The sequence below is a fragment of the Carassius gibelio genome, chromosome B15, assembly GCF_023724105.1.
Source record: "Carassius gibelio isolate Cgi1373 ecotype wild population from Czech Republic chromosome B15, carGib1.2-hapl.c, whole genome shotgun sequence".
NCBI lineage: Eukaryota > Metazoa > Chordata > Actinopteri > Cypriniformes > Cyprinidae > Carassius > Carassius gibelio.
This window is the reverse complement of record NC_068410.1, coordinates 3,031,793-3,042,696: the sequence shown is the minus strand read 5'-3', so window position 1 is coordinate 3,042,696 and position 10,904 is coordinate 3,031,793.

The window sequence follows — 10,904 nt, the reverse complement described above, 5'->3', positions numbered from 1 at the left end:
TATATTTTAAATAATATATTTATTTACTTTTTTAAAAGCAATAATTATTAATAATAACCAAATTAATTTATTAATTTAAATTAATTTATACACGTTTTAATGTATGACCTACATTTTTTATTAATTATTATTATTATTATTAAAAAGTAAATAATTAATTTCAATTGTTCTAAATATTCTTATATCAAGTCAAATGGTTTATATAAGATATTCTTATAAACTGTATATTAGAATAACATATGAAGGTTTAGAGGGAGGATTTGCATTCAGGCTAAATATTTTTGCACTTGCAATTACATTTTAAGGTTTTACATACTGTAAGTGTAATTTATGTTTTGGAAAATATTTTATGTTTTCCATCTATCCTTAAAGTCCTTTTACGGTGAGTCAGTTCACTAATGTTCAGAAGTTTAGTGTCAGTTAGATTTATTTTTATGTTTTGGAAAGAAGACTCTTCTGCTCACCAAGCCTGCATTTATTTGATAAAAAAATACAGTGAAAACAGCAATATTGTGAAATATTATTACTATTTCAAATAGCTGTTTTCTGTGTGAATCTCTGTTAAAATATAATTTATTTCTGTGATGCACAGCTGTATTTTCAGCATCATTCCTTCAGTCTTCAGTGTCACATGATCTTCACAAATCAGAATAATATGATGATTTACTGCTCAGGAAACATTTCTGATTATTATCAATGTTGAAAACAGTTGTGCTGCACAATACTTTAGTGGAAAATGTGATGCATTTTATTTTTCAGGATTCTTTGTTGAATAGAAAGTTGAAAGGTAACGAGCAGTAGGTAACTAGTTGTCTGTTTAGCTAATCTGCGTTTACCTGTAAATATCTAAATGCGTGCAAATGTTCGCACAGTTGCAATGATGCATGAGAAACAAAAACACTTCATACACAGACACAGCATGTTCAACGAGCTTGACCCAATGTGTGCAAAAATTGACATCTGGAATAATATTTTGAGACAATAATGGACTTCTCAGGACACAAATTACTTATGCAAAACAGCTAAATGCTTTTATGCAAATCTGTTTGGTGAAAATGTACCCTTCATGTGTGTGTGTGTGTGTGTGTGTGTGTGTGTGTGTGTGTGTGGCCACCTGACAAACGTTCCCTCTTGTATTGTTTGACATCCTCAGCCTGCTGTTCATGATCACCCAGAGCGCCTGCAGTTGTGCGTGCGTTCGCTCACTGAAGAATAACGCTATTTTAAGACACAACACACACAGCTTAAGGCCTTTGTGTCTCATTCTATTTGTCCCGTTCAGGAATGTGTGTGTGTGTGTGTGTGTGTGTGTCTGGGTTAATAATCAGAGAACTCACACTTCATGAGTACATTGTGTGTGTTGATGTGTTTAAAGGGATTGTTCAGCCAGAAATAATCATTGTGTCGTCATTTACTGTCCTTCATGTCGGTCCAATCTTCTTTCTTCTGTGGAACACAAGAGGAGATTCATATTCTGTAGCTCTCAGACATCACACATTATAAAATATAAATATATTTTACATGCTTACATGCACACACACACACACACACACAGAAAAAAAAAATAGTAAATGTAATATTATTTATTTGTATAATATTTATAAAATAATGCTATTTATACATTTTAATTCATGTTTAATAACTTTGCCTTAATTTTTTTAATTTTACTTTTTTTTTTTGTTTTAATTTTTAAAACCAAAAGTATCATGCAAAAAGAAACTAAAAATATTGTCTTGTAACATTTTTATGCACTACAATGAAATGTACTTCAAAATCTGTTGTATTTTTAATTCCTTTTACATTATTTTACTAATCAGTATTGTTGCAATTATTTACTGTTATGCATTTTAATTGATAAAAATAATGCATGTTTAATTTATAATTTAGTAATATTTATTTATTTAATAATAGTTTATTAGTTTATTACAATTCAGTTATTAAGCATTTTTATATATTTTAATGTGATATTTTATTACATTTTTTTATTATTAATGTGCCTAATTTTGAACCAACTCTCATTATAATATATTTTCGAAAAACATGAGGGTGAGTAAATGATGACGGAAATATTATGAAGTGTTGAACTTTCCCTTTAAGTCCTTCACACTCTTCTTATGACTTTATTAGGCATGTTTCATAAATCATTGCTGAATTAATATCTGTATGAATGCAATAGTATTGGAAGGACACATTTAGGGAACATTAAGCAATGTTTAGCAGGCGTGATGTCCTCACAGGAGGATATAATGGATGGAGACACTCAACACACACATGCACACACTCTTACACTGATGTGTGTGTGTTTTGGCAGACGTGTGTGAGACGGATGGAGCTGAAGCTGAAAATCATTGCACAAATGGAACTTCTGAGGAAATTTCAGGTACTATTAGGACCCAAAAACACAAGAAACACAATTTCTATGTATTTTTGTCTTCTGATATATTGCATTAGTGGCTGAATCTCACAAAAAAACATATCCAGGTTGTATTTCACCCCCAAAATCAAAGGAAAAAGTAAGAAATAATATGTTGGATATGGAAAATAAATCCTGTATTTTTTGGATCATGCACTTTTTTTTTTGCATTGCATTGCAATATTATTTTCAAAACAATTAATCACATTCCCTACAAATTCCCATTACTGTAATGTGTCCTGACATCTTGCTTTTAAGAGTTTTCTCATTAGATTCTTATTAATTTAATAAAATAAAAAAATTACTGTTTTACTGGGGTGTATGTACTTTACCCACCATTATTTTTAATATCTCAGTTGTTTCTCCTAATGTTAAAAAAGATAAATAAATAATATATAATATCAATATTAAAAAAATATATAGTATTAAAACCTTCATATTATAAATTATATTTTCTATAAGTATTTTAAATATATTTTTCACTTGTTTGCACACTTGAATTATCATTAACTTAAATGAGAGTTATTAGAGTTAACTAAAACTAAAACCATTAAATATATTAATATTTGAAATAAAATAAACTTTAAACATTCAAATATAAAAAAGCTAGTTGCCAAAGCAACATTTATCATTTTTGCTTAAAGTACTAAAACCGCTACGAACTCCCGAACTGATTCAAATGATTCGCGAACCCGCTTTGAACTCCTGAACTGACTCAAATGATTCGCGATCCCCAAACTGACTCAAATGATTCGCGAACCCGCTTTGAACTCCTGAACTGACTCAAATGATTCGCGATCCCCAAACTGACTCAAATGATTCGCGATCCCGCTACGAACTCCCGAACTGATTTAAATGATTCGCGAACCCGCTACGATCTCCCGAATCGATTCAAATGATTTGCGATACCCAAACTGACTCAAATAATTCGCGAACCTGCTCCGAACTCCCGAACTGATTCAAATGATTCGCGAACCCGCTACGAACTCCCGAATAATTGATTCAAATGATTTGCGATACCCAAACTGACTCAAATGATTCGCGAACCCGCTCCGAACTCCCGAACTGACTCAAATGATTCGTGGGCCCTTGTTGAACTCCCAAACTGATTCAAATGATTCGCCATCCCGCTCTGAACTCCCGAACTGACTCAAATGATTCGCGATCCCGCTACGAACTCCCAAACTGATTCAAATGATTTGTGATCCCCAAACTGACTCAAATGATTCGCGAACCCGCTTTGAACTCCCGAACTGACTCAATTGATTCACGATCACAACCGCTCAAATGTGATTTTCTACTTCAGAGTTCCCAGAATGCTGTTTTGTGCCATAATCAAACGCAAACAATCTTCATAACTTCAACCAAACATGCACAGACAAAATACCACCCTTTGGTCTGTATGAATAATTAATAAAGCTCATTTTCACACATCAAGAAACTGAGGGAGACACATGCATTACTCAAAGGGCCTCAGGAAAATGTTCCTGCTCTTTCATCACTATTAAGATATCTTGTATTTTGTTAAATTATTATAGTTTATAATATATCTAGACATAAATGGGAGAATTGTTTTTATAGAGTAAGAGTAAAGACCTTAAAAAATTTGTAAGAATGTTATTTTAGTATTGTTGACATACTAGTTTTTGCTAATATGTTTAATTATTTTTTAATATGTTCTGTTTTAATTTTATTTATTATTTTTTATTTATTTATTTTTTTGTTATAGTTGTAATAATTTTTATGTGTTTTGTCTTTCTAATAGTTTCTGTTTTTTTATTTTTGTCTGTATGCTTTTATAATTTTTTTATTTATATTTCAGTTTTAGTTATTTTAGTAAAGTTACTACAATCCATTCCAAAAATACCAAATACCAAAAATTAATGATTTGGATATATTAAGGATATATATAAAAATAAGCACTTGTAATCCATTTTAAAAATGTCAAAAAAACAAAACAAAAAAACATTTGTAATCATTTCAAAAATTCAATTTTTTTTTAATTTCATTATATTACAGTACATTTAAAAATATTTGTAATCACACTTCAGTTACTTTTTATTAATTACATGATTACATATTATTCACAAAATGGCAATAAATGATTCCTAATTCATGGGTTCTCCTTAATTTTTCTTTCATATTTTAAAGTGTACTTTCTAAATTGACATTATTTCTTATTTACATGTGATGCAGGGAAGCTTTTGTAAGTAAATCATCTTTCACTTAATATATTTAGTTTAAAGATCCTTAAGATTTTAAGGTAATATAACAATAAAGTATCACATGCATGTTCTCTGGCACTGATTAATGGTCACATATGTTGTTATTTTAAAATGATTAATAGTAATATTATATTCTTCTGATTTAATTGAGTAAAACTGATTAATTAATCTGATAAACCTCCTGCAGTTCCTTTACAAAGCCCAGTTTGGGAAACCTTGACCTACTGTTTAATACACTTTATGATGTAAATAACAACGAATGGAAAATGTTTTCTTTTTTTGTGTGTGTTTTTACATTAATATATGATAAAATATTTTCCTATTTAAATTAACGAGATAAAGTAAAAAGTCATCAAAAGTAGTAAAAAGTAATCAGATTACGTAAAATCTGTAATGTATCGGATTACGTTACAAACTTTAAAAACGAGGTATTATTTGACATACACTACAGTATTGTAAAACGCTTTAAAATGAATATGGATAGACGTCCTGATAATTTGAGCTTGGAAGAATTTGAGAAATGTTTTACATCCACAGTCTGAGACATTGTTAAGATCTCGTCTGAAACTGTGAGATTACATCCATGCTTTCTCTGTGTAATCTCATTATTCATAATTTGATATTATTACTGTATATTACTGAAATGTGTGATTTCTCTTTTGCTGTAGAAGAGCTGTGACTGAATACTTGATTCTCTGTCGATGAATTAAAGGATCTGATTGGCTTAATATGAGCGGTCAGTCACACACAGACACACACACACACACGCACGCACACACACACACACACACGCACGCACGCACACACACACACACACACACACACACACACACACACACACACACACACACACACACACACACATGCATATGCAAACAGGAACCTTCACTTATGCAGTAATTATATATTAATGCATGGAGTTGCATTACTAAAAAGAGCCTCTCAGCTTTAATGCAGTATATATGTACCATCTCTTGCAGTTTCTTGTATTTTTCATCAAACGCTCGACTCGGTGAGCAGCTCAAAGTCGTGTGTGTCTTTCCAGCGCTGAAATCTCGCAGTGAGTCCCTGCTGTCACGCTTCTAAAGTTGCTTAGTAACTGAGGAAGTGAAGCTTTCGTACGACTTCTGACTGTGAGCATATGCTGTACACACACACACACACACACACACACTTAAACACGCTCACTCACACACTCTTTAGAGAAAGTGTGTGTTGATAGTCTTAAGTATCCAACTGATTGTAGATATGAATGAGATAGACTGAGAGTGGAGACAGACATTAATAAAGACAATCAAATAATCAGTCAACTCATGATGTGTGTGCAATATGAGAGGTGTCATAAATCAGTATGAAATTATCCAGTAAAACTTTTACAGTCTGTGTATATAGGGGAAGTATTAATTTATTTGAAAAATATTTTTATACTTTTATTCATCAAGAATGCATCAGACATTACAGTAAATACATTAAAAATGTTGCAGAAGATTTGTATTTTAAAAAGAAATGCTGTTCTTTTGAACTTTCTACTCATCAAAGAATCCTGAAAAATAAAATGTATCACGGTTTCCACAAAAATATCAATGTTTTCAACATTGATGATAATCAGAAATGTTTCTTGAACAGTAAATCCTCATATTTTCATGATTTCTGAAGATCATGTGACACTGAAGACTGGAGGAATGATGCTGAAAATACAGATGTGCATCACAGAAATAAATTATAGTTTAATGTATACTGAAATAGAGAACAGATATTTTGAATTGTAAAAACATTTCATAATATTGCTGATTTTATTGTATTTTTTAATCAAATAAATACTGCCCTGGAGAGCAGAAAAATCTTTTTTCAAAAACAATAAAAATCATACCTTAAACCTTTGAGTCATAGTACTTAAGTATAGTTACTTACTGATTGAATGTGTATATTACAGTGTATATACTATAACTGTGATCATTTTTGACAACATACACCTGATTATATGTATTATAATATATAAAGTATTTGCTATATATTCAGTCTATGTAGAGAATAGTAGCAGTTATTCCTGATGACATCATCTGACAACACTAGTCTAGGTTGACTCTGCTGGCACCCATAGCGATTAAACAAAGAAACTTTTTAGTTCCTCAACTACAAACTTGCTGTCACGACTTTCGTCCCTAACAACAGTAACATGCACAACCACGCAGTCACGAATCAACCCTAAACCAACCGCTAAATGAAGTTTCTTATAGATGTTCTGTAAATGAGACTTGATAATTTGCTGCTTAAAATAGCGGATATTTTCCTCCTCGTCTCATCGCTCTCAAGAACACGCTGAACTTTTATTCACTGTGGGTTTAAAGTGAGCAGATTTACTCTTCACAAGCAGCTCTTCTCCAGCTGATCGACTTCAGCTGCTAAACTGACTCGATAGCGCACACACAGAAATCAGGAGAAGTCCATGTTAATCAGTTGTTACTGTTTTCTATTGATTTTGAATCTCTGTACTTAATGAAATCTGTTCACTATCAACATCTTCAACTCAGTCCCACCGTCTTTAAAGGATTTGTGTTTTACTGAGCGTGTAGTAATGCATTTCTAGGATTTGCTGTGAAGGACATACACAATTCTGCTAAATCTGTTGCCTGAGTTTTAACGAACATTTTCAATACGAAAGATTTTTATTTTATTTTTATATATATTTTTTGCAGTTGGGGAGCATGTGATATGAGCTAGATAGACAGATGGATGGATAGATAGATGGATGGATAAATGGATAGATGGATAGATGGATAGACGGATGGATAGAGTGATGGATGGATGGAGTGATGGATGGATGGACTGACGGACGGACGGACGGACGGACAGATAGATGGATAGACGGATAGATGGATAGACAGATGGATGGATAGAGTGATGGATGGATGGAGGGACTGACGGACGGACAGACGGACAGATAGATGGATAGACGGATAGACGGATAGACAGATGGATGGATGGATGGATGAATAAATGGATAGACGGATAGACAGATGGGTGGATAGAGTGATGGATGGACGGACGGATGGACAGATAGATAGATGGATAGATGGATAGACAGATGGATGGATAGAGTGATGGATGGATGGAGGGACTGACGGACGGACAGACGGACAGATAGATGGATAGACGGATAGACAGATGGATGGATGGATGGATGAATAAATGGATAGACGGATAGAAGGATAGACAGATGGGTGGATAGAGTGATGGATGGACGGACAGATAGATAGATGGATAGATGGATAGACGGATGGATGGATGGATGGATAGACTTATGGACGGATGGATAGATGGATGGATGGATGGATAGACTTATGGACGGATGGATAGACGGATGGATGGATGGATGGATGGATGGACGGACAGATAAATAGATGGATAGATGGATAGACGGATAGACGGATAGACAGATGGATGGATGGATGGATGGACGGACGGATGGACGGACAGATAGATAGATAGATGGATAGATGGATAGATGGATAGATGGATAGACGGATGGATGGATGGATGGACGGACGTACAGATAGATAGATAGATGGATGGACAGATGGACGGATGGATGGATGGATATATAGATAGATAGATGGATAGACAGATGGACGGATGGATGGATGGACAGATGGACGGATGGATGGATGGATAGATAGATACACACACATTTACATTTAGTGATTTAGCAGATGCTTTTATCCAAAGCGACCTACAAATGAGGACAAAAAATTTAATCAAAATTAACCAAAGAGCAATAATATACAAGTGCTATAACAAATCTCAGTTAGCTTAACACAGTACATATAGCAAGATTTTAAAATAAAAATAAAAATAAAACAGATAAAACAGAAAAAGAATAGAGCAAGCTTGTGTTAGAGGTCTTATTTATTTATTTATTGTAAGAAAACAAACAGTTAGTTAATGAATGGAGTGCAGATCTAAAAGTAGCACATTTTTTTATTTTTATAAAGAATAGAGTTAGAATAGAGTTAGAGGGTCAAATAAAGATGGAAGAGATTGTTGAAGATGGATAAGGACTCAGCTGCTCAGATTGAGTTGGGCAGGTCATTCCACCACGAGGGAACATTTGATGAGAAACTCTGTGAAAGTGATTCTGTTCCTCTGAGATGCACAATTAAGGGACGTTCACTTGCAGAACGCAAGCTTCTAGACGGCACATAGGTCTGAAGTAATGAATTTAGGTAAAGGGGTTCAGACAGAGCCAGTGGTGGTTTTGTAGGCAAACATTAATGCCTTGAATTTGATGCGAGCATCTATTGGAAGCCAGTGCAAGTTGATAAACAGAGGTGTGACGTGTATTCTTTTCGGCTCATTAAAAATTAATCTTGCTGCTGCGTTCTGAATTAATTGGATTAACAAGAGCTTGAACAAGGAGTTGTGCAGCATGTTCTGAAAGAAAGGGCTCGATCTTCTTGATGTTGAATAAAGCAAATCTGCAGGCTCGGACAGTTTTAGCAATGTGGTCTCATATATATATAAATATATATCGCTGTCTTTGACTTCTTGCTCGTATATATGAAAGAGTGTCTTGCTCCGTTGCACTGCCGGTGAAGAATTAGCACAAGCCGCTCTCAGTTCTCCGAGATTGTGATCAGTACGGTTCGCTTTGTCCTTTCATCTTCTGAGAGAGAGGAGATCTTGTCGGGCAGATGTCGAGCCACGGCTGTAAGTGAAAGTGTGTGTGATATGAGCAAGCAGGTTTGCATTCGAGCTCAGAATGAGACAGGAACATCCCGCTGGAGTTTGTTTACTAGAGGAATTGAAGCTGAAGGGTCGAGGCAGAATCACGGCGCATATGTAGGTGAAGTAAATGTCAGTGAAAACATGAGCCATATGAGTGCATCCAAATGTCTCTGTAAAAATAGTAAAACCTACTTTGTCGTTCCAAGATAAAAACTGCTTCATATGGAAACAGAAAGTGCAGAAAGCTTTTTCAGTTCTGGGTCAAGAAGGGTCGTAACCCTGAGACAATCACACTCACCGCACATGTGCCAAGGGGCTTTTAGCACATTTGTTAGAGTAGATGTGTGTGGTCATTTACACACATTCATGCTACAGAAATAGACCTATAGGGCCCTATGATTTCTTCGAAGTGGAAAAGGTGGACAAAATTGCAGTCATAAAAATGCAATTTGCTGTAAAACTAGGAATGTCACGGAATTTGCCGAAGTTTGGGTGGACAAATCAAAAGTAGATCAGTACACTTAAGTCAAAACATGTCATGGACTAGTGTCTGTGAATCTTAAACCGCACAAATGCAGTTTAAATATGAATCCTGCATGTTCTTCATGTTATATAAACGGAAACATAAAGGTCTTCACAGGAACCCGTCAAAATAACATTTCGGTTGTTTAACCTGAAGAAATTGTAAAAGAAACCATTAAAATGGAATCCAGACTCCAAACTCGTGCACAAGACACATGCCCATAAACAAGTTGACAGAACACGTACAGGTGTTTATATGCAGCCTGAAATCAGGGTAATGGGTAAAAATCTACAGTTGCTGATCAGGTTTAATTAAAGAGCACTGTGTTTACATGACCTTACACATCGTCAGCTTATTAAACATAAACAGTATAAGAGCACACATGTAAACACATTTAATGAGTGTGCTTACATGATTACATGTCTAATAACATGACAATGTGTTGTGTGAGGTGATAGAAACACCTTTAGCTGGGTTCATTTCTCAAATAAAGGTCACAAACTGGTCATTTTGGGTCAGCTACTCCAATCTTGCTCGGCTTTGCAACAACTTTTTTGCATTCTGACAGGATTTTTCCATGAAGACTGTTCACATGTCTATTTAAACTTGCAGAAATAAGAAATTATCATTACATTTTTAAGCACTGTTTCCTGCTTTGTTTTGTAAGCAGACTGCATATAGTTATCAGCCTAATAGTGTGAGTATATAAGCCGATTCAGTGACACCTAAAATCATGTGACTTGAGTTGTGCTGTTACTTTGTCACATAGTAACACCCAAAACATCTTATCAACCACCATGCATCATCCTGATATAGTTTAGGCTCAAATGTGCGTCTGTGGGATTCTTACAGCTGTTTGCCTGTCCAGCAGGTGAAAATAGTTTGATTTGATCACACACTGTGATCACACTGGACAACACACATTATTTGAGGAATCATGTCTGGGATAGAAATCTGAGTGTTTGCAAACGAACGAATACCACACGATTTGTCAGTTTTAATTGGCTGCATGGAAGTA